The 27,255-nt window shown below is 48.0% G+C and overlaps 1 long non-coding RNA gene across 1 annotated transcript; it reads left to right on the top strand.

Annotated features, from left to right (window-relative positions):
* The first annotated feature begins 222 nt into the window (after window positions 1–222).
* On the top strand, window positions 223–24,048 carry LOC110596824. Its single transcript, XR_002482741.1, has 2 exons — window positions 223–562; window positions 23,471–24,048. It is a non-coding gene; the product is annotated as an uncharacterized LOC110596824 (long non-coding RNA).
* The last annotated feature ends 3,207 nt before the right edge of the window (window positions 24,049–27,255 follow it).

Below are 27,255 nucleotides of genomic sequence, written 5' to 3'. Positions count from 1 at the left end.
AGATCACACAGAAGGGTCCAGAATAGGGCATGTGGCCAATCCAGGCATGGCAGAGGAGTGTGCTGTGATCCATTAGTAATGTCTGCCTGGGGGATGTAGCTGAGCTGGGACTGTTCCCAGATCCACCCACATCCCTAGGAGGTTTTGGGGAGCCCCTTTTCAGTTTTCAGCAGGAGACAAGAGTCGCACATAACCAGCCTCACACCTGGCTACCTCTTGGGTGTTGGGGACAGCTGCTCTTTGAAGTGGGTAAAACGCACCCCACTGCCAGGCATGGGGGGGACAACATGGATTCGTCGGCTAAAGCTGTCTTTAGAAATAGGATCACAGCCCACTTCGTGTGGACGCTACATCTGTGGATGATTTGAGCTTTTGGACTCGCGTCTTCCAAACCTTTATCCTGTTCAGAATTGAATCCTTCCTCGATCCTTTCACGGATTCACTAAATGTGACTAGGGGCCGAGTTTGAGCCTGGCATGAGGGACACAGTGTGAAAGCAGTGGCTCTCTGCCTGGCACGTCCCATACACCCAGCAGAGCGACTGTTGATGCAGCATCTACCGGTGAGTGCTCTGCAGACCCTATGTTTTCTTGTCCTCATGGTGTCCCTGTGGGGACACTTGTATTTCACAGGGCAGGTGACGGGCTTGGAAGGGTTTTGTGGTTTGTGCTGGGTCCCACAGACAGATGGTGGCAGATGTGGGACAGGGAACCAGACCTGGCTGGGGATGAGTACCCATTCCCTCTGGCTATGACTCTGCCCACGTCTGAAGGCTGCTCTGCTCTGAGCTTGTTGGGGTCAGGATAGGGACCCCAGGATGGGGTCAGCCCTCTCTCCCTGTGCCTCCTGGGTATGCTTTGCTAATTTTGAGGACTCAAGGAAGTTTCCTCCCAATGGGATTAGCTCTGCCCTTCGATTTTAACCCCCATGGATGGTGCTGGCTACAATGATCAAGGGGCCCTCCAGCCTCCAGCGAGACCCAGCCAGACAGGCCAAGGCGTTTGCTCCCCTGGCCCAGAATGCTCAGCCTGCCCCGGGCAAGGAAATCACATTACCACATTATGGCTCATTTGCAAGGCTCCCCTGACTACCATGTTGCTGGCTTCCTGACCCCATTAGTCAGAGGGTCAACCTTACGAGCTCAGGGTGGCCCAGACCGTCCACAACTGGATTCCAAGGACAGCAGTCTGACCTTTGCGGAGTGGCATGTGAAAACTGAAAACACGGTTCGTATTCCAGTCCCTCCTCCTGATCTCTAGGCAATTCCCTGACTTCTCTGAGCCTCGACTTTCTTGCCTATACAATAGCGACAGTCGTAGTATTTGGTAGGATTTTCTCTCTTTTTTGAGGGCCTCTTAGTATCCATTTTATCTTTTGCCAGCCCCTTTCCTTCAGGATTTTGTTTTTGTTTTTTGAGTCAGGCTCTCACTCTGTTGCCCAGGCTGGAGTGCAGTGGCACGATCATGGCTCATTGCAGCCTCAATCGCCCACCTCAGCCTCTGGAGTAACTGGGAACACAGGTGCATGCTACTATGCCCAGTTAATTTTTTGATTTTTTTTTTATAGAGATGAGGTCTCACTATGCTGCCCAAGCTGGTCTCAAACTCCTGGGCTCAAGCAATCCTATCTCCTTGGCCTCTCAAAGTGCTGGGATTACAGGCATGCACCACTGTGCTCTGCCCATGCTTTTAAGGAGAGAATTCACCATATTCGCTGTTGGAAAGTCACGTGTTCTGCTCTTCCCAATCAAGAGGCAGGTCCTACTTGTCCCACTGGGTCATAGAGAGGGTTAAACAGACTGACACCAGTGATGATACTATTCAAAAACCTCTCTTGTCGCTGTTTTGAAAAGCATTGACACAGGGTCTGGCACTCAGTAAGCATGCAAACTGAAGGGTAGTCAGCCTTCAAGGTTCCTACCTAGATTCCTAGCCTCCCCTCCTTCCTGCCTCCAGGTGTTCATATCTGGACTTCTTGTGACTCCCTTCCCTTTGAGTGTGGGTGGGACCTCGTGACTTGCAAAAATAAGAGGCTGTCACTTCTGAGATCAGGTGACAGAAAGGCAGTGGCTTCCCCTTTCTCGAATCTTCTTGCCGTTGCAAGAGGTGGCTGGGTGCAGTGGCTCACACCTGTAATTCTTGCACTTTGGGAGGCTGAGGAGGGAGGATTGCTTGAACCCAGGAGTTTGAAACCAACCTGAGCAACATAACAAGACCCCATCTTTACATTAAAAAAATAAAATGAGAAAAAAGAAAAGCTAGAGACCAGGTTGTGAGTTGCCCTGTGGAGGGGCCTTGTGACTGGAAGCTGGTGACTCTGACCTACAGCCAGCCAGCAGGGACAGACCCGAGGCTTGCCAAGAGCCCCATGAGCGAGCCTGGAGGCAGAGTGAGACAACTGCTTCCTCTTCTACATCCTTAGGAGACGGCCTTATGCAAGTTCCAGAAGATCTGTGCTATTTTCCTATGAGCAGTTACTCCGGCAACTGCACCAGCAAGCTCCACTGCTCAAGCCCTCTCTATGGGACAGGCACCGTGTGAAGCCCATTTGTCTCCTTAAAACAAATTCACATTTTACAGATGTGAAAACCAAAGCTTGGAGGGGTTCACATGGTCACACAACCAGCACGTAGACCCACACTGGAGTCGGCCTGGACTCTGAGTGCCCACCTCCCGACAGGTGTCGGTCAGACCTTCTTGGAAAAGGGCCCCAAGGAGTCCTTCGCATCTCCAGGGAGTACTTGCAGCCTGCAGCAGGGCTGGTGGGGATGACAGAGTTGCTTTGCACCACAGGTCCCACAAAGCTGAGACTGTTCAGGACAGGCTCAGAGACAGTGGGTCCAGTAGGGCCACGGGACAGGCCTGAGTGGAGGTAGGGGATAACCAAGTTGGCCTGCCTGCATTCTGGACACTCAGGGTGGCCTCCGCACAGCCTTCTGGTCCCGCGCTTGGAGGCCCTGGCCACAGGCTTCTGGCTGTGGTTCCCTGGAGGCTCCTGGCGGAAAGCAGTCCCCACCTGTGCAATTGGAGGTGAAGGACACCCCGCTGCCAGCCCCCTTTCCAGGGAACCTCCTCTGAGCCTGTGATTGCTGTGACCTCATCCTCTGTGTCTCTTCCTGCTTTCTTGTCATTTATGGTCTCGTCCCCATTAATTGATGCTCAGAGGCCAAGAACCAGGCAAATTGTTTCCAAATAGCGAATTGCAAGGCTTCTTGGTGAATTCCAGGGATGTGACAAGGTCCTGCTACTGTGATTGTTAAGGATGGACCCCAGAGATACCATCTGCTCGGATGGGGCTCAGAGAGACCTCTGCATGGTGTGGTCACCCTGCAGGCCTGGACGCCCCCTAAGCCCTGGGCATGAGAGGGGCCCATCCCCTGGATGGAGCAGGGGGAATTCTTTTCTGGGGCGATGTCGTCAATGTCCCCCATTATCCTGTGATGATGGAGTGATAGAAAGAACGGGACCTGATGGTGTATTTCCAGGCCACAGAGGGAGCAGGTGTTCATCAGGTTGCCATGGTGATTACAACCACTACGTTATTATAGTCCTACTATGTGCGAGGGGCTGTGCTGGTGCTGTCCACAGCTCTCATTTAACCAGTGCATCAACTCTATGGGGAAGATGCTGTCACCACTCCCATTTTACAAATGTGAAGACTGAGGCACAGACAGGTGACATCACATAGTCGGCATGTGGTGGAGCTGGGTTTTCAACCTACATTGTCTGACCCTGTTCCACACACTCTTAACCACCACACCAAGAGTCTCTTTGGAAGGCTGTGCACTAGCCAGTTCAGCTTGTATCTCCTGTTCTGGAAGCTTCAGGGTTGGCTTTTAAAAATTCTCCATTACCTTCCAATTGTTCTACTTTCCATTTATTTCTAGGTCAGTCCCTCTGTGCTCCCCCTATTCTACTTATTTTAGGGTCTTCTCCCTCTCCTTCCCAACTTCTTACCTTCTCAGGTTGAATGGATATAGGAGGAGAGGATGGGAAGTAGGATTTACTGAGTTTCTACTATTATATGAATAATTTTGTATACATGACCTCATTTAATCTTTCAGAAATCCTGCATAGTCTTATCACTATAATAATGAGATAGCCAGGTACAGTGGCCCATGCTTGTAATCCCAGTACTTTTGGAGGCTGAGGCAGGAGGATTGCTTGAGCCTAGGAGTTTGAGGATAACTTAGGCAACATAGTGAGACCTGGTGTCTACAAAAAAAAAAAAATTAGCTGGGTGTGGTGGTGCATGCCTGTAGTCCCAGTTACTAGAGAGGCTGAGGCAGAAGGATCTCCTGAGCCCAGGAGATCAAGGCCGTGGTGAGCAGTGATCATGCCACTGCACTCCAGCCTGGGCAACAGAGATATCAATTAGAGAGAGAGAGAGAGAGAGAGAGAGAGAGAGAGAGAGAGAGAGAAAACTGAAGCTCAGAGGTATTTGACTAGCCCAAAGTTACACAGTATGCAAGTGGTGGAGCCAGGAGTGGCCTGATCCCAGAATCCATTTTCATTGTGACACACGGCTTTAGGACAATCACTCTGCTGTTGCTTTGCATCTATTTCCAGCTGGTCATTTTTCGCAATGTTAGCCATTTGATCAGGTGTGGCAAATCTCTAGAATGTATGCACAACCCACTATTCCCACATCCCAGCAGACATTACTAGTGGATCCCAGCACATGCTCCTGCTGAGCTTGGATCTGCACTTAACACTGTGTTCTAGGCAGTCATTACCAAACCCTTTGAGATGGCATCTGAGACGGACACCATGGCCACTCTTGTTCAGATGGTCATCTTGAGGACAAGACAGCATCACCTGATGCCTTAGTCTCTGACCTCAGGGCCTCAGATGGCCTCACAATAACATGGGGGAACCCCCAAGCCCTTCCAATATTGCTGAAGCCAAGCCCAACCCAATGTGGCCCTTTCTGGAGTAAATATTACTGCAGTGCTACTAAACTACAATTCTCAACTTTGACTCTTCGGAGACCCGCAAGGTGCATCCTCATGGGCGCTCCTAGATTTCAAGGTCGGGAAAACATTTTTGCAGAGAAGCAAAGTCATGTGGGAGCTGATAACCAAGAGGACTGCCCACTCCCACCAGAGATGGCTTCCCAGCGTCAGGCTTGGTGTGGCTGAAACAGGAATGGTGGGTGCAGACCCCATGAGAGTCCAGGCCCTTCCTTCCTGCTCATGAGAGTTTGTTGGCGCTTCCAAGTGACATCCTTTCAGGCGTACTGACTGGGTTCTGCCCGCCCCTTCCAATACTCTCCAACTCCGTCCCAGGTATAAGTGTTTCAGAGTACTTATTAACCTCTTATTGTTTACTGTCTGTCTCACCCACTAGAATGTAAGCTCCAAAATGGTAAAGATCCTTCCACTTTGTTTACTGAGGACTCCTTAATTCTTAGAACAGTGCCTGGAACATAGTTAAGTATACATAATAAGTAAAGACTTGCCAAGTGAATAAATGATGACTTGACTTTGTCTGAAAGGATTAGAAAAGAGAGCCTCTCTTTTTACTGGAGTTGATAAACTGGCAGAACAGAAGTGTGCCCTGTAGAGAGCCTGCGTGAGCATGAAAATGGCACAGAGGACAGCAGATTGAGAAGTAAACAGAGAAAGATCCCTGATGATGCTGATCACCTGGATCCAGCTGTGCCTGAAGCTAAACTGGAACCACTGCATTAGATAGCAGGTTCCTCGTTTATTCTACTATGTGTAATTCACTATCTTAGGTGTTGAATAATACTTTGCCAAATTTTTAAAAGCCCACGGTCCCTCCTGCTTTCATAGTCTAGAGGAGAAACTAGACAGCATAAAAGTACATACATAAACAAAACTGTAATTTTGAATCATGGTAAGGTCTATAGAAATGCCAGAGAATGCAATGAGAGAGAATGGCAGAAGAGATTTACTTCAGGTAGGTGTTCTGAAACACTGGCTCTGACTTGCTTAAACTTGAAGGCCAAGGAGTACCTCTGCCCGTTATATGAAGACAGAGTGTTCCAGGCAGAGAAAACAGCATGTGCAAAGACCCTGCAGTGGGAATGAGTTTAGTACATTTGAGGATGCCAGAATCCTGACATGTACAGAGTGAGGAGCCACCCGGCTTGAAAGGAAGCTGAGTCGGGCTCGGTGGCTCAGCCTGTAATCCCACGCCTTTGGGAGGCTGAGGTGAGTGGATTGCCTGAGCCTGCGGGTTCGAGACCCGCCTGGGCAGTGAGACCTCATCTCTACATTAAATCAAAAAATCAGCCGGGCGGGGTAGCGCATGCCTGTAATTCCGGCTACTCGGAAGGCTGAGGCGGAAGGATCGCTGGAGCCCAGCAGGTCGAGGCTGCGGTGGCCGGGAGCGGTCACTGCACTCCAGTCTGGGTGACAGAGTGAGACTCCAACTCAAAAAAAAAAAAAAAAAAGAAAGGAGGCTGGACAGGCAAATGTTGGCTCACGCCTCAACCTAGATCTTGGAGACCAAGGTGCGGCATTTAGATTTTATCTGAGGTGACCTAGAAGCATCTAGAACGAGGAATGGCACTCACTTTGTCTCTAGCAGATTTTTCTGCCTGCCCGATGCAAATGAACTGGGGGAGAGGATGAAAGAGGAAGTAAAGGGACCCATGAGGAAGGCATTCCGGGGCTCCAGAGGAGAGAAGACAGTGGAGTGGATTTGCGGGTCAACGATGGGCCAGGAGAGAAGGCAGAGGCGAGATGTGCCGTCCAGCAGAACGTCCCTAGCGTCTGCTCCTACCCCTCAGACTCCTCCTCCTAGACACCCGTGGGACACCCACCCCCAGCCTGGCCCCGAGACAGTCCTGTCCAGTCCCGGCCCTCCAGGATGATGTCCTTTCCTGCTCTGCTCTCTGGGCTGAAGCTCATCATTACTCCCTAATTGTCCTGGTCTCAGTCCTCTCTTGTTCTTGTCAAACATCAATTTAAAAAATGAGTCATCATTAACTTCATGCCACTCTTCATTTATAACTAGGCCCACAGCCCCCCCGTTCCTCCTTACTCTCTCTCTCACTCTCTTTCTTCCTCTTCAAAATAACTGGGGAGGAAAAATGACACTTTTTTGACATCCCTTCTGATCTCTTTTGCGGGCACTGATGCTACTGGCTGCTCGCCTGCCTTGTGGGTTTCTTCCGCAGCCCCGCCGAGCAACCTCATCCCTCCAGCCTTTAGTGCTTCTGGGGGCATTTATCGCTGAGCCCAACCTCCAGGCCTCAGGCCTCAGCCTCCCCAGAGGACAGCTCAGGTGTGAGTCAAGTTGAGGCTAGACCATCAGGGGTTTTGAATCCCATGCTTTCCCCATGAGCAAAGCTGGCCTCGTCACTACCTAAAAGAAATCCTAGGGTTTTTTGTTTTGCTTTGTTTTTGACAGGGTCTAGCTCTGTCACCCAGGTTGGAGTGAAGTGGGGCTATCATAGCTCACTTCAGCCTTGAACTCTTGGGCTCAAGCACTTCTCTCATCTCAGCCTTCCCAGTAGCTGGAACTACAGGTGTGCGCCACCACGCATGGCTGAAAATTTTTTTGTAGAGACGAGGTCTTTCTATGTCCCCCAGTTGGTCTCTAACTTGTGGCCTCAAGTGATCTTCCCACCACGGCCTCCAAAAGCACCTGGAATTATAGGTGTGAGCCACCGTGCCTGGCCCCTAGGCACTTTTAATGATGCAACTCCGAAGACCTTCTTTGATGTCCCCAGACCCTCCTATCAGAGCACTCCTCCATCTTGAGCTGCCTGCAGGTCCACCTGGACATCCCCTGTCCACCGTCCAGGCCACGTCTTGGCTCCGTCCACCCAAGCCGGGTGAGTCTGGCATTGGGCTTTCTTCTCTGGGCTTCAGTTTTCTTACCTTAATCTGGAGGTTGTGCCACCTATTTCATCAGGTCGTTCTGAGAATTCAAGGAGGAGATGAAATACAGATTCAAACCCAGCTCTGCCTCACACTAGCTGTGTGGCCCTCGCTGGACCATTCTGAGCTCAGCCGTAGAGTGGGGGCTCAAGTGCACATCCTTCGTGGAGCAGTTGGGTGCGCTTAGCAGTGCCTGGCCACAGGTGATGTTGGCTGGTCTCTGGGTCTTCACTTGGCTGGGAGGACCGCAGGAGAGCAAGAGAATGGAGGGAGGTCAGGATAAGCAGCTTCGGAGGGACCTTGTAGATGATTCAGCGGGAGTGTCCACTGAACACGTGTTGTAGGAATGGACAAGGAAGAAACAAAGGGAAGACCCGGGTAGCGAGGCCATGGAGTAAGCAGAGGCCATGGAGTAATAAACAGCTGCCGCCTGCTGGAGTCAGTGGCCCTCGGAGAGGATGCGCCAAGCTAAGCTGGCTCGGGCGAGAGGAGCCTGCTTCAGCCTTTCACAATGGCGAGGTCACGCCTCACCTCCTGGGGGTCTTGGACTCCTTGGGAAATAAGGGGAGAACCATGGAAATTCTCCCCAGGAAATCTCCCAAATCCAGACGACTTTGCTTACAATTTTGGGGGCCTTGTCACTGGAGCCTCGTACAAGGGCCGCTGGTGAAGGGAGCCTGTCAGGAGGATATCATGTACGTTTAGGGGTCTGAGTCCTATCCTTGTTTCTTCCACTGTCCCTCAACATTCAGGGAGCTGAACTCAGGGCTTTACTTTTCCCATCTGTGAAATGGGCATAGCCTGGCCTTCAAGTCAAGAGGGGATGAAGTGAGACCCTGAGAAGGAAGCTAAGCCTCAGGTCAACATTCCTGTAAGAACACCCCTTACTGCCCACTGTCGCCAGTTAGTATTTTTTCTTCTAGCCATCCATCCAAACATTTATTCATTCTTCCATCCACCATTCATTCATCAACTTATCCACCCATCCATCTATCCACTATTTATCCACCTTTCATCCATCCATACGTCTTTCCATCATCCATCCACCCACCCATCTATCCACTGTTTATTCATCCATCCATTAATCCTTCCTTCTTTCCTCCCACTAATTTGTCTTTTGGTCCACCCATTCATCCATCCATACTTCCATCCACCATTCATTCATCCACCTATCCATTCACTTATCCTTTCTTTCATTGATCTATCCATCTTTTCATCATCCATCCAACCATCCACCCATCCATTTATCCAACATCTATTTATTTACCCATGCATCCATCTTTCCTCCTTTCTATCCATTCATTTACCTTTTGGTCTACCCATCCGTCCTTCCATTTATAATTAATGCATTATTTTTATTTGTATTTTTTTTGAGTTGGAGTCTCACTCTGTCGCCCAGACTGGAGTGCAGTGGCCGCTCCCGGCCACCACAGTCTCGACCTGCTGGGCTCTGGCGATCCTTTCGCCTCAGCCTTCCAAGTAGCTGGAACTACAGCCGCGTGCTACGACGTCCGGCTAATGTTTTTTTGGATTTATTGTAGAGATGAGGTCTCGCCAAGTTGCTCAGGCGAGTCTCGAACCTGCGGGCTCAGGCCATCCACTCTTAATTCATTCATTTATACTTTCTTCTTCCATCCCTCCCTCCATCCATCCATCCATCCAACCATCTTTTGTTCATTCAGAAACCAGTAATGGTCTCCTACAATATGGCAGGCATGCATCCAACTTAGGGTATGTAACGACGAAGAAATCACCATCCTCTTCCTCTCTCAGCTCAATACAGGAGACAGAACCCAACTCCATTTCTGTGATGCACTGTGAAAAGTATCAGGGTCAGGGAAAACAAAGCCCTGTGCTTGCAGCTGGGGAGTCTAGGGAAAGGGATGAGAATTCCAGTGGAGACTTCTCGGATGAAATGTGAAGGATGAATTGATGTTTACTAAGATGAGGAAGGGAAAGAGTCTTGCTAGGTCATGGGAGCAGTGTGTAAAGGCACGGAGGGATGAAGGAGCAACTCAGGTTCTAGGACTGGCACGTTCAGCCTGACAGGCGTACAAGGAGCGTGGGCAGAAGACTTACAGGTTTTGAGGCTGCTGGGGAAGGCTGTGAGGTGGGGGATTCTGTGGAGGAGCCAACGGACCAGGCCCTGGCAGCATTAACCACAAGGTGCTTAGGGAAGGAGGAAGCTATTTCTAAGGCAAGAGTCAGCCCCAGGGCCTTTTAGCATTTATAAGTAAAAGCCTTTCAAGGCTACAGGGACCTCTACCTAACTCTTCTTCCTTTTTCTCCAAACCTGGACTTGCCTGGTTTCTGGCAGAAAAATAGGCCCTAGGTCACGATTAAACATCTACAATACACTTAGTTATGTGTGTAAATCTAGATTTAATAAGAGGGCTCCCGGATTGTATAATAAAATACAAGGAGCATGTTGCCAAATGAGGTCTCATCTTTATTGGATTAGATACCAGCTTTGTGTGGCCTCAGGGAGTGGAAAAGGACTTATGGGTTAGAGGGTGACTTTTGCACCAGGATTATCTATGTCCCTCTCCTGAATATCTCTTGAAACCCCACCAAAGGAATATAAAAACCAGGGAAAGCTTTTATCACAACTGAAGAAGATTGGCATCCACATAAATTCATATAATTCATGCAAAATAGAGTGTGGATGGAAGTAGATTGACAGAAGGCTGGAACAGATTTGTGGAAGGTCGTGTGGGAAAGAATAAGTCACCTTCAAGTCAGTGGAAGAGACCCCAGAGCATACAAACTTTAGGACTGAGGAGTAAACAGGCTCCTTCAAATCCATTTGGTGCTTCTGGGAAGGACACAGTGTGGACCACCATGCTGTAAGAAATCCCAAGTGCTTGGAGGAACCTAGTGTAGGCTGTCCTGTTGTAAGACACCTCAAGTGCCATACTTTGTCGTATGAGCTGCCATGTTTTGGGGAATCCCAAGTGCCTGGAGGGATGTAATATGGGCTGCCGTGCTATGGGGACTTCTAAGTGCTTGGAAGAATATAGTATGGGCTGCCCCAAGTACTTGGAGCGACACAGTTTGGCTGCCATGTTGTGGAAAATCCCAGGTTGGTGTTAATACTTGGCTGTCGGCCACTGAAGGAAGCCAGGCTTGGTAGAGAGTAAGGACATTGCTATTTCTCTGATTCAGTGATCACCAGAGAAAAGGTAGTGTTGGACCCAAGGCTGGGTCCCCAGTGAGGCTTCCCATGGCAGTGCTCCCCACCCTGCTCTCCCAGGAGGCTGGACTCCGCAGCCAGAAGTGTTTACCTCAACAACCTCACTTAGCCCCTCCTTCCTTCTGCTGGGCTTGAAAGGAGCCACAGCGCTCATGTCATCTTAGAAACATAGAGGATAAATCCAGAAATTGCGGAAGAGGGAGCAGAACAAAGACAGAAAAGTAATGAAAAAATAATAAAAAACTGTCTTGAGGTTTTCTGTCTATCATTGACTGAGCTGAGTGAGTACCAGACAAACCCAACAACAATCAATGTTGAGATATTTTCTAGATAAGAAAAAAAATTCTACAAGTATTTAAGAAAAAAATGAAGCCAAACACTACAAACTAAACTAAACAACTAAACAACCAAACACTATAAGCAAACTAAAAAATTCTAACCCAACCAAACACTACAAACAAACTAAAAAATCCCAACTAAACAACCAAACACTACAAACAAACTAAAAAATCCTAACCCAAGCAAACACTACAAACAAACTAAAAAAATCCCAACTAAACAACCAAACACTACAAACAAACTAAAAAATTCTGACCCAACCAAACACTACAAACAAACTAAAAATATCCCAACTAAACAACCAAATACTACAAACAAACTAAAAAATTCTAACCCAACCAAACACTACAAACAAAAACAATCCCAACTAAACAGCCAAACACTACAAACAAACTAAAAAATCTTAACCCACCACCACCATCACCACCACTTAGGTAATCTTTATAAAGGAACAGAATCAGGCTCGCCACTGATTTTTTTTTTCCTTTTTAAATAATAGGAACAGAGTCTCTCTATGTGATCCAGGCTGGCCTTGAACTTCTGGCCTCAAGCAATTCTCGCGTCTCAGCCTCCCAAATTGCTGGGACTGCAGGCGTGAGCCACTGCACCCGGCCTTGCCCTAGATTTCTAATGCTCAATACTAAAAGCCAAAGAAGTAAATGCGCATAAGAGTTGAACAGGTACTTTGCAAAAAAATATATACTCAAATGACCAATAAGCACATGAAAAGATGTTTGATGTTATAAGTCATCAGAGAAATGCACATGAAGACTACACAGTAAGGTGTCTCTAGGCACCCAGAATGGCTAAAAAAAAAAAATAAGAATTTTTAAAAAACCCTGGCAACTCCAAGTACTGAAAAGGATGTGGAGCAAGGAGAACTTTTGTGTATGGATGCAATGCAACCACACTGGGAAGCTTCTGGCAAGTTCTCCCAGCACTCACCTATTGTCTGTTGAGCAATTCCATGCCAATGTCCATTCCCAGGGAGAGGAACTCAGTATCTACAAAATGACCTGGATAATAACAGTAATCCCAAACTAGAAGCCACCCATATGTCTATCACAAGGAAAATGGATAAACATACTGTGGTAAATTCATTCAGGGAGTACTCCTCAGATGGAAAAAAATATTTTAAAAGGGTGAACTCGTGATACACATAACAATGTGGAAGAATCTATGTTGAATCTAGAAGAAACATAACCTGGTGTTCAATGGATCAGTACGGTGACTTTAGTCAACATTAATCTATTTCAATAATCTGATTCTGTTCCTTTATGAAGATTCTGTTCCTGGGTGATGGTGGTGGTTTAGAGTTTTTTTAAGTTTGTTTTGCTTCATTTTTTTCTTAAATACCTGTAGAATTTTTTCTTTTTGTACATTTTAGATCACTAGACGAGCATAATACAAATGTTCCTAGCATAAAGAAAATGTAAATATTTAAGTTGATGATATCCTGATTACCTTGATTTGATCCTGACACATCATATGAATGCATCACATTCTATGTACCTCCAAAATATGTGCATCTATTATGGATCAATTTTTAAAATGCTGATTGGAATAAGCTAGACATAAGAGTCTAGACTGTGTGATTCCATTTATCTGAAGTTCAAGAACAGACAAAACTAAACCACGGTATTATTGGAAGAGTGGCATGGAGGAATGGAAAGGAATATCAGGGAACATTCTGGGGCAATGCAAATATTTCATTTTATTTTTTGGGTCAGAGTTTCACTCGGTCGCCCAGGTTGGAGTGCAGTGGCATGATCACGGCTAACTGCAGCCTCGACCTGCTAGGCTCAGGCAATCCTTCTGTCTCAGTCTCTCAAGTAGTGGGACTACAGGCTAATTTTTAAATTTTATTGTAGAGACCAGGTCTCACCATGTTGCCCAGGTTGATCTTGAACTCTTGGGCTCAGGCATTCCTTTCACCTTGGCCTCCCAAAGTGTTGGGATTACAGGTGTGAGTCACTGTGCCTGGCTCAATATTTTATATTTTGTTCTGGCTGATGGATACATAATTTTTAAAATTTTATTGAGCTATACACTGAAGGTTCCTGAATTTTACTGTGTTTATGATAGCTCAGTAAACTTATTTCTCTCTCTCTCTGTCTGTCTCTGTCTCTCTCTCTCTGTGTCTCTCTCACACACACACACACACACACACACACACACACACACACACACACACACTCACACTCACAGGCCAGGCAATGGATCAATGTCTGTAAACATACTCAATCCTGGGTAACAGATTGTGGCCCAAGAATTCTCCACCCTTCTGACCACCTTTCACATGCCAGAAATATATTCTTCCAAGGAGACTTAGAAAGACTGCCACTGTGTGTCCTCAAACAAAGCAAAACAACTCAAATACTGACCCCCATTGACCAAATGGTAAATCAAAATAAATACTGATATTGAGCAACAAAACCAGAAAGAAAAAAATAAATTGTTCTGTATTTTTGTGTCATTAGTTACTGAAAAGGCAAATATAAAATAATCATTTAAAGTGGGCTTTATTAAAGCCAACAATTTTATTAATAATAATCATGTGAATCCAAGTCCCCAGAATATAACAAAAGAAACTAGGAAATAGGGAAAGGAGAGTAATAAAGTCTTAAGAAAATATACAGATCTATGGAAACACGAGAACGTACAAGGAGGGTCATGGAGCTGTTGACCAGGCAGAAGAAATGATCTAAATTTCCAGTAATAGAGGACCATACGAGGGAAGACCCCCAAACCCGGAATTATCGTTTAGGGGGTGGGCCCCTTGTAGGACAGGCTTCAATGACCAGATGAGTGTTCTAGGAACCCACCGGCATCAGTGTAGCAGCTAGCGTCGTTGTGAGAGGCTGCGTTCAGCTTCAGGGAATTTTTTTGGAGATTCTTTCAACGTGTTTGCCCATTTCATGTTACATGAACAACCTGTCCACACCACACTGAGTGCTCAGCAGTTTTTGCCCCCCAAATGGCACAACCCCTGGGCCCCACCCTCCCTGTTTGCTTGATCCTGCTGCGAGCAATTTGTTTCCCCAGATGAAAAGACTCTTCAAAGGGAAATGTTTTGCTGATGACAAAAAATGGCAGATGCACTAAAAGGCATCAAAATTGATGAGTTCAAAAACCATTTTGAACATTTAAAAAAGTGTCTTGATAGGCGTAGGCATCAAACAGAAAGTACTTTGAAAGTGACTGAAGCTTAAACATGGGAGAAATAAATACACAATCTTTTAAAAATACATTCTGGTTTGGGGGGGCCCTCTCATTTGACAGAATCATATGCAGTCCCCACAATTATGACCTCTGTCTCATCTGGGCTTTTCTTTAAGAACCTCAGATTTCTCATCTGTAAAATAGGGTCATTCATTTCAATCTGACAGGGTCATTCACTCGTTCATTCAGCAAGTTTATTGAGTACCTACTAAGTGCCACCATGCCAGGTCCTGGGGACACAGAATGAACATACCAGGGCTCTGCATTCATGAAGCTGACATTGTAGTATCAGGAGGTAATGGTACTGTGATGAAAACTAGGACAGAAAGACAGAAGGGGACAGGGAATGCAGGGATGGTCAGCAAAGACCTCTTTGAAGAGGGGTCATTTAATCAGAGACCTGATGGAGATGAAAGAATGAGACTTGTGCATACTTGGGGGAAGGAAACAGCCAGTGTAAAGGCCCTAAGGCACATGAATGCTCAGTGGGTTGGCGAAAGATCAGAGTAGCCGGAAGAGAATCAGTGTGGGGGCAGGGTGGTAGGAGAAAAGACCCCAGAGATAACAGGGGTGGGAGAAAGGCCTTGTGGACCATTGAGAGGACTTTGGACCTAATTTTGTGGTTCCTGGAGAGTCCCTGGAAGGCTTCCAGGAGGGGAGTGATGTCATCTGATGCACATTTTAACAGACTCCCTCTACGTGGCGCATAAATATAGGTTACTGAAAGGATCCAATGGACAAGAGTGGGTTAAAGCACTGACAGAGTTTGGCACACAGCCATCACTATCCTCCACTTGCACCCAGCAGAAAGTAGAGCTCTTTCTGTCATAAGGAATGGGGGTAGGGCAACTCAAACCTTGACTAGGTCCTTTTTTTTTTATTGAGGTGGGGTCTCCTGCTGTCACAAAGGCTGGAGTGCAGTGGCATAATCACAGCTCACTGCAGCCTCAACCTCCTGGGCTCAGGCGATCTTCAGCCTCAGCCTCCCGGGTAGCTGGGACTACAGGCACATGTCACCATGCCCAGCTAATTTTTTTTTTGTAGAAACAAGGTCTCACTATGTTTCCTAGGCTGATCTCAAACTCCTGGGCTCAAGCAATCCTCCTACTTTGGCCACCTAAATTGTTGGGATTACAGGCATGAGCCACCACACCTGGCTGGTACATTTTTTTTTCCAGTTGTGCTCTCAGACAGGGCTCTGGCTATGCTGGAGCTGTTTCCAAGCCCCGATGGACACAGCCTGATTTGCCCTGTGTGTCTTCTATCAAGTTCTGTGCAACCCCACTGGTAGAAATGGATAGAGGGGCCATTGCCAAGTTCTCACTCACATAGCATGTGATGGCCTGTCTGCAGGCAGAGGGTTATGACACCTCCCCAAGGTCCCCTGCTCTTCCCTGCCTCACCAGGAAAGGCGTCCATGTCTCAGGAGCACTGGCCAGTCAGGGTCCCTCCTGGGGGCTTCGTAAGAAGAGGATGCTTTTGTCACAAAACATCCCTTGGGGATTCTCTGAGAGACCCATCCAATTCTTCAGCCTCTGAAGCCCAGCTGCTTTAGAGCTAAGACTTCTTTAACTGAGCCTCATTACTCCTCTTGCCATGCTTGGGGATGGGTGTTGAGGGGTGCCCAGAAGTAACCCCTTCATTCATTTATTCATTCATTCATTCACTCAGTGCCATCTAATGGGCAAATTCAACAGGCCCACCTCCCACAGGGGAAATGGGAGAGCACACTGGGGATGACCATGGACTCTGGACCTAGCCAGCCCTGGGTTCGAATCCTAGCTCTGCCATTTAATCCCTGTGCGTTCTTTGGGTACTCACTTCTTTGTGATTCAGTTTGCTTTGAGCATTTCTGTTCGTGTCTCTCCCACACCCCGCCACAGGCCTAGCGCCTTATGTATCCTGCAGAGCTGAAGGGGCCACACGTGTAGCCATGGAGACTATGAACCTCACCACTAGACTGACCTGCTTTGAGTCTTGACTCTGCTGTCTCCCCTGTGTGTGACTTGGACAAATCCTCCCATCCCTCTGGGATTCAGTTTTCTCATCTGTAGAATGGGAATGATAATAATAACTGCCTGATGTGTTGGTGAAGGATTGAATGAAATCGTTCCACACTTTCTGCACCTCCTGTGAACCAGCCCGATGTGAGGCACAGAAGAACACCTGTGAACAGGACAGGGATGGTCCCTGGTCTTGTGCGGGGGACACTGTCACTGTCAGCATTCAGTAACTAGATCAATGAGTCATGATAACTAATTGGCAGTGTTTCTTCTCTCACACCAGACTCAAACAACGCAAAGTCCCAAGGGCTGGGATGGTCATGCTCTTCTTTTCATCCCTCTGGTCTCAGTTTCCCCAAGCTAGTGGGATGCTTGCTGGCTGATCCCTGGGGAGGCTTGAAGGCCGGTCGCCATGCACTGAGCTGCCTGAGACCCCTCCGCAGACCCGCCCCATCTGGGAAGGACACAGCTCTCTTCTTCTTTCTTAGAATCTGTGGCTTCTGAGACAACTCGGGCATGCAGGCTGTGTTTATTGAACGGGAGTAAGCCTCTGCCGAGGACACAGGGTTCAGGGATAGTGGCTGAGGCCAGGGAATTGAGAAGACCAAATTACAAAATCATCAAAGGGGCTCTTGGCGGTGCTCAGTATTTGGACGTGAGTGAAAAGGATCCTGAGAGTTTCTGGCAAAGCCACTTGGGTTTTTCCTTGGAAAATAGACAGGAGGATTGATGGAGGATCCACCAGGGGCTTGTCAGGCCTTGACTACTAATAAATTACAGAGGACTGGGCTTGCGGGGGAGAGAAACACGTGCCCAGCAGGAGCAGCAGGGCCCCCTTCTGTCTCAAGGACTGATCATAAAGCAATAGCCCCTTCTGCTGCGACTATTTATTTGAGCTTTCTGACAACCTATGAGACAGGCAGGTTAGGCATAATTTGCCTATAATATTAGCAAGGAAACCGAAGGCCAGTTGCGAAGTTAAGCAACTGCCCAAGGCCACATAGCTAAGTAATTGACAACTTCTTAGAGCCAAATTGCATGCTGGTGCCACTCACCATGTGGAGTCTAATAAATGTATAATCTCAGCCTGGAGGGAACATGCCATTGTGGTAGATTGCAAGAATGATGAGAATGCGTTGTGACTCCTCCCACTAAGAGGTGGAGTCTCTTTCCCTACCCCTCACATCTGGGCTTGTAACTTGCTTTGACCAGTAGCATACAGCAGAGGTGACATTTCCCAGTTCCCATTGTAGGCTTCAGACTCCCCATAGCTGTTTTTTCACTCTTAAAATGTGGCTACTGCCACATGTACAAGCTCAGACCAGACTGCTGGAACATGAGACACCAGGTGGAGAGAGAGGATCCATCTCAGCCGAGAACCGTCTAGATCAGCTAGCCTCCAGCCCACCTGGTAGCTGACCACAGATGTGTGTGAGTGAGCCAACCTAAGACCAGAGGTACGACTCATCTGACCCAGCTCAAACTGCCAACTTGAATTTGTGAACTTCAATCAATTCTTCAATGATAAGCATTTACATTTTGGGGTGGATTGTTACATAGCAAAAGCTGACTGATACATCATGAGGAGAGACAGTTTCAAAGGACCATCACTGATCCAACATCTGTCAGCCTAGAAGCATCCATAGAGGCAGGACCTTCCTCTCTTATGAAGTCAGAACCTCAATATGTGCTGTCGTGTGGTCAGTTCTCTTGGAGACCAACCCCAATCTGCTTCCAAAGTTTGAACCACAAATGCCATCTTGCACAATGAACAGCTGCTTAGCAGCATGCCTGGTCTTTACCCACCAGATGCCAGTAGCACCCTTCACCCCGGCTGTGACAACCAAAAATGTGTCCAGACATTGCCAGATGTCCCTTGCAGGAGGACACAACTGTCTCTGGTTAAAAACCACTACCAGAGCCACATTCAGATGCCCAAGAAACAGGGCAGATCTTCCTCCATGGCTGAGGACAGCCGAAGGTGGAGAGAGACAGCTAAAAATAACACTGCCCAATCAAGGATCATAAATCACCGCAAAGGGAGCTCTCTCACCCGGATGATGCCATCTGTTTCCACATCGGTGGTGGAGGCCACGAGTAAGCCAGCCTGGAGGGGAAGGCAGACCGGAGGGGGGAGAGACAGGGGGAAGATGAGGAAGAAGGGGAACTTGAGTAGGAGGGAGGGGAGTTTTGAGGGTTGAGATGAAAAGGGATACTGTCTTTGGTCGGCTTCCCCTGGGGCAGACTCAGAGATGAGGATTCACGTGGCGTGATTTACTGAGAAATATCCTCAGGAAACACGGTGGGGAAGGCGAGGAGGGGGAGCAGAACCACGAAGGGAAGAGGGTCAACAAGGATGCCGTATCTGCAAAGTCCCCTGGAGGCTCGGTACTGGAGGGAAAGACTGTAGGCAGTGTAGACAAAACCCCAGAGCTGTCCCCAGTAGTGGGGAGGGAGCTGCACCCCTCAGTCACTGGTTAGAGGTCGCTGCCCTGGGAGAAAGTAAATTTGCAGGAACTCGGGATCTCTCTCAGTCAAAGTCTGAGGACAGTTCGCTGACACGGAGATACTGGTGCCTGCTGTGGGAAGTGACAGCTCTCCTGGAGCTGGGTGTGCAGACATGGCGAAGACATTTTAGTGGATGTGGACAGGTAGGGACAGTGCCACCTAAAGATGCTTGGAGAAATCCCAGGGGATGGGCACAGGGTAATGACAGCGCCCCTACAGATGCTCACAGAAATCCCAGTGGATGGGCACCGGGTAATGACCAAGGTCCCCTACAGACCTCTGGCAGAAGAGTTAGGTTGAATAAACCGTAACACACATGCATCCTCTTTTGTGAACTAAGTGCCAGTCCCATGCCTGCACTTGATGCATAGGATGCCAGCTCATGTCTATGATAATCCGCTGAGCCAATAGACGTTGTTCCTGTTTACAAATGGACGTAAGGGGAGGTGACCGCGCAAGTCACACCTCAGTGGAGTGTCAGAGCATGATTTGGACTCAGCTCTTCTTGGCACTGAATTCTGGCTATCTAGACTATGAGAAAGATGAAGAGAGATACAGATGAGGAGGTGGGAGCTGGGTATGTCTCGGATGAGGCACAGAAGGGGGGGCCAGGGTTGCTGGGGTCCCAGCCTTCCCTCCCGCCCCTTCTTCCCATGCCTCTTTCTGTCTGGCCCAATGAGAGCTGCCTTGACCCAGTCTTGGCCAGTTCAGCTCCTCTAGGTGGGGGTGAGGGGGGGGTGGGGGTTGTAACTGGTGGTGGAGCCTGGCTCTGCCAGTCCCCAGGGTTAGGACCCAGGGTGATTCTAGATGTAGTTAGAATAAGGTGACTTGTGGGGCATGTTGGAACCCTGACATGGAGGCCCCAAGGCAGAGACCCCAGACCTGAATGCCTCTGAGGGATAGGCTTGGGGGTAAATAAATCAGGATGGGGGCTGAGGGTCTAGACTGAACCGGAGAGTCCATGGCCCTCTCTACGGAGGCAACCATTACTGCCACAACTTTGACCAATTGTCCCCACGTGTAGACATGTGTTGCCAGATTATTTGATTTTTCACAAGAATCTGGAAATCTAGATTATTTTTTTAAATGTGAAATCTCCTGATTGGTTTTTTTTTTTTTTGAGATAGGATGTCATTCTGTCACCCAGGCTGGAGTACAGTGGCGCAATCATAGCTCACTGCAGCCTTGAATTCCTGAACTCAGGTGATTGTCTTGCCTCAGCCTCCCAAGTAGGCAGGACTACAGGCATGTGCCACCACACCTGGCTAAGCTTTAAAATTTTTTTGTAGAGACAAGGGCTTGTTGTGTTGCCCAGGCTGGTCTTGAACTCCAGGCCTCAAGGAGTCTTCCCGTCTCGGCCTCCCAAAGCGCTGGGATTGCAGGCATAAGCCACGGTGCCCAGACTCTGATTTATAAATCTTGACAGCTAACCTCCAAAAGAAAACTCAACGGGACAAAACACTGCCATCCAAATAGAACGTGTCCATCTGAAAGCTGCTTATATGTGACAATTGGCTAATTGGGGTGAGGGGATGGAAGCATGCTGTGGAAATGGTGAGACCATCAAGGTAAGCCTTACTTTATAGGACCCTAACTTGGAAAAAACCAGAGCCTCTTTCTCTTTTCCACCCCTCCTTCTTCTCACCACCCTACCTTATGCCAACCCTGCCACTCTCTTTCACCAAAACTTTGAATGCGGCGACCTTTTCACCCTGCCCCAAATACACATTTCCATTTTACTCCTCTGTGCCTTTGTATATGCTGTTCCCCCTGCCTGAAATGCCTTCCCTCACCCTCTTCTCCTCTGGCTCAGCTTCTATTCACTCTAGAGGAGGAACACAAGGGTTAATTTCTCTAGACTTACACCAGGCAGGGTTAGGCCAGGCCACACCACCTCTAATATAGAACATCACTCTCGTGATCGTCACCTGCTGTTTAATGGACTTACACCCCCCCTATTTTCCCCAAAATTAGATCCAGAAGGACGGGAACAGTATCTTGCCTGCCACAGAGGAGGTGTGCACCAAACATGTATAAACGGAATGAATGAATGAATGAATGAACTGCATTCACCTTGGGGTGGCTTCCCATGGCTGATTGACGCAGTGACTAATCCTATTGTTTACAAGACCAAGGTGAGGGCTTAATTTCTTTTCTTTTCTGTTTTTGGAGAAAGGGTCTCACTCTGTCGCCCAGGCTGGAGTGCAGTGGCACAATCCCAGCTCATTGCAGCTTCGACCTTGTGGGCTCAAGCAGTCCTCCTGCCTCAGTCTCCTGAGTAGCTGGGACTACAGGTGTACATCACCATGCCTGGCTGATTTAAAAATTTTTTTTTGCAGAGACAGAGTCTCACTGTGTTGTCCAGGACAGTCTTAAACTCCTGGCCTCAAGCAATCCTCCCACCTTGGCCTCCTAAAGTGTGGGATTATAGGTGTGAGCCATCACACCTCGCCAGGGTTTCATTTCCTGTTTCATGGTTGGGACTAGGTCAGGCTGGCCAAAATCTTGAATGAGCCTGGGACTTGTGATGGGGGCCAACACTAAAAATCTAGCCAGCCAATCACATGCCCTCTGTTGAGGGTCAAAGCCCCCAGTACTCAGAGTAACATGGGCAAAGGTGACGGGTACAGCGCTCAAGGGGGCCATGACATGTAACCTGCTCTTCCATGCTGGAACATGGCTGGCCAGAAGACACAGTTCTGAATTGGGGAGTGGAGGAGGTGGGAAGAAGAGGCCAGTCGGAGGCTCCAGAGATGTGGAGAGGCCAAGAAGACAGCGGTGGGTACTCCATAAATGCTGGCTTTTCTTTGCCGAGCTTGGCATGTCCCACATGTCGCCTATGGTTGGAAGAGACTTTGCAAGAGCCCCTGTCTTGTAGGCCGTCAAGTGTGCAAGCTCCATGCAGATGGGAGGTGCACTCAGTGCAACCCTCTGCACACAGTAGGCACCTTCTGCATACTTCTTCCTCAACAAGTCTGCTGGTGGGAATTTGCTGGCATGTGACATCTAAAAGTACCACACCCAGGGCCTGGCACAGAGCAGCTGCTTGATAAATGTATGTTGCATGAATGAAGGAAGGAGTGGAAGAGGGAAGAAATGTTGGTGCCCCCCTCTAAGCAGAGCAAGCCATCCATGCTTTCAAGGCCACATCTTCTAATCTGGTTAGAAAAGGGCTCAGAACTTCACTCAGGTGCCACCTCCTCTAGGAAGGTTTCCTTGATCTTCCACAGTTCCACAGGCTCAAACGTATTGTTTCCTTCTTTATAAGATCTTGCACTTGGGCATATTTCTACTGATCATCTATCAAGCTGAATGGAAGCTCATGTGGTTTTTGTTTTTTTGAGTCTGTCTTACTCTGTTGCCCAGGCTGGAGTGCAGTGGCACGATCACAGCTTATTGTAGCCTTAATCTCCTGGACTCAACTGGTCCTCTTGCCTCAGTCTCCTGAGTGTGTGCCACCATGCCCAGCTATATTTTTATTTTTATTTTTGTAGAGACAAAGTCTCACCCAGGCTGATCTTGAACTCCTGGGCTTAAGCACTTTTCCCATCTTGGCTTCCCAAAGTTCCTGGATTACAGGTATAAGTCACCATGCCTGGCTGAAACTTACAGCTTTGATGCTAGTCTTTTTCACTACATGGGTGGATCCTTGAATATGGGCACCATGATTTAATTACTGTACCTCCTAGTACCTAGTATTGTGCTTGGCACCTTATAGGTGCTAACCAGTGTCTGTTCAACTGCTTTTTGGACCCTGTTGATAATGAATAAGATTTGGATGCACATTAAAGGTTATCCTGATACTTCTCCTCCAACTTCTCTGTGACTCAATTTTCTCATCTGCACGGTGGGGATATTGACAGAGACCCCTTGAGACTGTGTGGGAATTTGTGGTGGACAAGCTTTAAGGAGGCCTCCAATAGTTCCCACCTCCTGGTATTCACACCTCTCCTTCAAGTGTGGGCTAGCCTAGTGACTTGCTTCTAATCAATAGACTCTGGCAAAGGTGATGGATTGCCATATCTGTGATTAGGTTATAAAAGATGACAATTCTGTGAAAGATCACTCAGTATTATAGACTCTAAGTCCATCCAGGTTGCTGCAAAGTTCATGATTTTGTTTCTGAAAGTAGCAGGAAACTGCAGGGGGGTGGGGAGGTGGGATTGGCAATAGTGGGAATCTGCCTGGGGAAGGGGGGCACACCTCATCAACAAGGGTACCTGCATAATGAATATTTGTATACCTAACCCTGAATTGTACCCCACAATTTTAAAATAAAAAATTTAAAAGTTAAAAAAAGATGGCAACTCCATCCTGTTAGACCTTCTTTCTCACCTTCTCTGTTTGCAGGGTTTGAGGAAGGCAACAGCTGTAGAGCTGACTCCTATGTGGCAAGGAACTGAGACCCTCAGTCCATCAACCTTCAAAGAACTCACTTCTGCCAACCAACCCAGCGCTTGGAAACAGATCCTTCCCCAGTCAAGCCTTCAGATGAGACCCCAGTCCTGGCTGAAACCCTGATTGCAGCCTCAGGGGGCCCTGAGCACGGGAACATGTGCCTGGATTCCTGGTCCACAGAAACTGGGAGATCATAGCTGTGTATTGTCCTAAGTCACTAAATTTGTGACAGTTTGTTTATGCAACCATAGAGAACTCATCCAGCTCTGAAGGAGACAAATGTATAAAGCGCTTAGTACAGTGCCTGGCAACCCATTTCACTTTCAATCAACAGTAGCCATGATTGTTAACATTATCGTCTCTGGAGGGAAGGAGATACTCCCAGGTTGCCCAATATTCCTCAGCCCTTGGGCTACTTCAGCCTCCTGATGACAAATACCCCTGATCATTTAGCTTTCCTGTATTTCCTAATTTGTCTACAAAAAAATACGTCTGAATTTTTATAAAAATAAAAACCTACCTTGACAGTATCTTCAAGTAAAGGAAGTCGGGCTGAACTGACTTTAGGAAATAAAGTTCCAACCCCTAAAAACACCTAAGAGTCCTTCCTTCTCTGCATCTACCTACCTTCCTCTCCATCCACAGCCTTCATAGCAAGGTGCCGATATCCACTGACCATTTTCTGCTATTCTTTCCTCCTGGAAACCTTCCTGCCTTCCCTCACCTGGCTTATACTTATTCATCCTTTATGTCCTAGGTTAGATACTCCTCCTTCAGGAAGCCCTCCCTGGCTTTCTCGGGCTGGTGAAACGCCTCCTCCATGCTCCACAGTGTCCTGCCTCATCCAGTCATATCTCCCAGCCCCCTCCCTACCGCCAGAAGTCCCTCATGTCTTCCCATGACCCGCCCACAGGTCTTGCCTCTGCCAAGGGCAGGGGCCTCAGACCCAGACACCTGACAAGATCTCCCAGTGTGGTCATTCCGAGATACAGTGGCAGGGTCCCAAGCAGCTGATATTCATCAAACAACTTCTAGCATCTGCCCCATGCCAGACCCCGCAGCCTGTGATGCACCAGGAATTAACATTAGAGACGAATCCCATCCTCTCCTTGAGGATGACCAGCATCCTCGTGCTGCACTGTTGGGAGTGACTGTGCAGTGAAGTCTCACAAGCGCATTGCGAAGGTTAAACACAGAGCGGCGCCTTTTAAAAACTCTGTTTTGAAATTCCCTCATTTTTTCGTACACTGGGGCCTCAGGAAATGAGGGCGGTCTGGATTGCTCTCAGACTCAGATAAGCCCTGTTCTTGGTTGCTGCCTCATTCGGAATATTCCTTTCCAATTCCTCTCTGTCATTCATTCAAACCCACCCCTTTCCATGCCTCCCACAGAAGAAGCCCTCAATCCATCCAGTGCCCCAAATGGGCGTTTTCCTTAGCCAAAAGCCAGACCTGACCTGGGACTGAAAGGGTGGGTCTCACTGAGGGTGCGGGCTGCACGGTCTTGGCAGTCAGCTCCTCTCTGCCGGGCAGAATGACCAAGCTCTTCCCAGCCCAGGCCTCGTACCTGGCTTCGACTGCTGAGTCCCCTCCAAGGCTCCTCCTCCTTCTTCCCCTCTGCCTCCTCACGAGTTGACAGATCCTGAGATCCAGATCCTTTCTGAGAGATCTGGCCTCCTGGGGCTCCTGACAGCCTTGCACTGAGCAGTTCTGACCCCCAGGCCTCAGTGAACCCTCCCCCGCTTGGGCTCTGGACCGTGAGAACTCACCCAGGTGCGTCCTGGGGCCCAGCCTCCCAGGCTGTCCCCATGATCCTGGGCTGCACAGGAGGCTTCCGGGAGAAAGTGGAGTGAGACACGGTTTGCTCACCCCTGGGCTGTCTGCCCGTCGCAGGCTCCCGGTCCGGCGTGTGTCTTTCTAGGAGGGCTCTGGAATCTGTATGTTTAACAGGTGTACCCATGATTCTCATGACTGAGCGAGTCGGGTGACAGTGAAGGAGAGTTCTGGGGAGGAGCCTCTTGTGGAAAGGAACCCCGGGGGCTGGCCCGGGCTGCCAGCTGGACGGGTTGAGAAGTGTCAGGAGCGGTGGACAAAGAGAGGCTGATAAATGGGCACATGAACACAGTCAGGTAGAAGGAACAAGTCCTCGTGTTCCATAACAGGAAAGGATGGTTAGAGATAATAATGAGCATCATTGTAGGTTTCAAAATAGCTCCAGGAGAGGACTTGGAATGCTCCCGACATGCAGAAGTGATAAGTATTCGAAGTGGTGGTGAACATTCCAGATACCCTAACTTGACCGTTACACAGTCTATGCATGTGACAGAATACCATGTGCCGCCCTATGACTGAATGTATAGATATGGTATATCAATTTTTAGCCTCATGTAATCACTATTCTGTTCTTTACCCCCATGGGATCCCCTCCCCCCTTTTTTTTTGAGTTAGAGTCTCAGTCTCATTCCATCACCCAGGCTGGAGTGCAGTGACATGCTCACAGCCACCCCAGTGTTGACCTGCTGGGCTCCGGCGATCCTTCCACCTCAGCCTTCCAAGTAGCCGGAACTACAGGCACATGCTACTACTCCCAGCTAATTTTTTATTTATTGTAGAGACAGAGTATTGTCAAGTTGCCCAGGTGAGTCTCGAACCCCTGGGCTCAGGCAATCGTCTCTCCTCGGTCTCCCAAAGTGCTGGGATTACATGTTTGAGCCACCGTGCCCGGCTGGGATCCATTTTTTTTTCTTCTACATTTGAGCGAGAACATGCTGCATTTGTCTTTCTGTGCCTGGCTTATTTCACTTACCATAATGACCTCCAGTTTTATCGGTGTTGCTTCATTATTACATTTTTATAACTTATTCTTTAATGAACACAGTTCATTATTCTAATGAGGCGAATTCAGAGAACCTCTCAGTTATAAAAAGGCAGTCTCAGCCCCACGTGATGGTTTCAAAAGTTAGAAAGCTCAGAATAGTTCGGGAGTGTTGAGAGTCACTGAGGGTTCAGTCTGTGTCGTCAGCCTCTGGGATAATATATCCTCCTGTGTTTAAACAGTCAATTCAAAATCAGTAGTGATTATGGACACAAAGGAACAATGCTTGAATTCATTCTGTCATTCCTCGCCACCCTGGGAGTGGTGTTTAAAACTGATCTGTGTTGGAAACTTAAAACGGTAAAATGGAACATGAGCTGAAAGGTATATTTTTTGGTTTTTGTTAAGCACAAATGCATAGTTTATACACATTCTGTTTTACTGACTTTGAATATATCTTTAACACAGACATTTATTCTTTTAAAATGATTGGTTTGAAATGGAAGACCTGACTGTGAAAGTAATACCTATTACTATTGTTCCGGGATTATTGTTGAAAATAATTTTGTCATCGAGAGGAAGAGAGTGTTAAGATCTCCCAGGTGTCAACTATCTTCCAGTGTCACTGCTTCCCAGAGGTCACCTATGAATTTCCTGTGTGTCTTTCCAACCCAGTTTTCTACTGATATGTACGAATATTTATGCCAGTACATACAAATGCTCAAATGGACTAAATATTATCACCCTTTCATCTTATTCTAAACTTTCTTTTCTCACTCTACAGGACATGTTTGAGATCGGGTCATGGATTGCTTCTAGATCTAGTTACTTCTTTTAAATTGTTGTGTCCTTGAAAGAGACCACATTTCACTCACTCCTCTAGGGATGGGCATTTAGACTGTTTCCAGTTTTTCACTCTTATA

The sequence above is a fragment of the Carlito syrichta genome, unplaced genomic scaffold, assembly GCF_000164805.1.
Source record: "Carlito syrichta isolate Samal-C Ts95f unplaced genomic scaffold, Tarsius_syrichta-2.0.1 Scaffold314525, whole genome shotgun sequence".
NCBI classification, from domain to species: Eukaryota; Metazoa; Chordata; class Mammalia; order Primates; family Tarsiidae; genus Carlito; species Carlito syrichta.
This window is presented reverse-complemented; position numbering and strand designations above follow the sequence as displayed.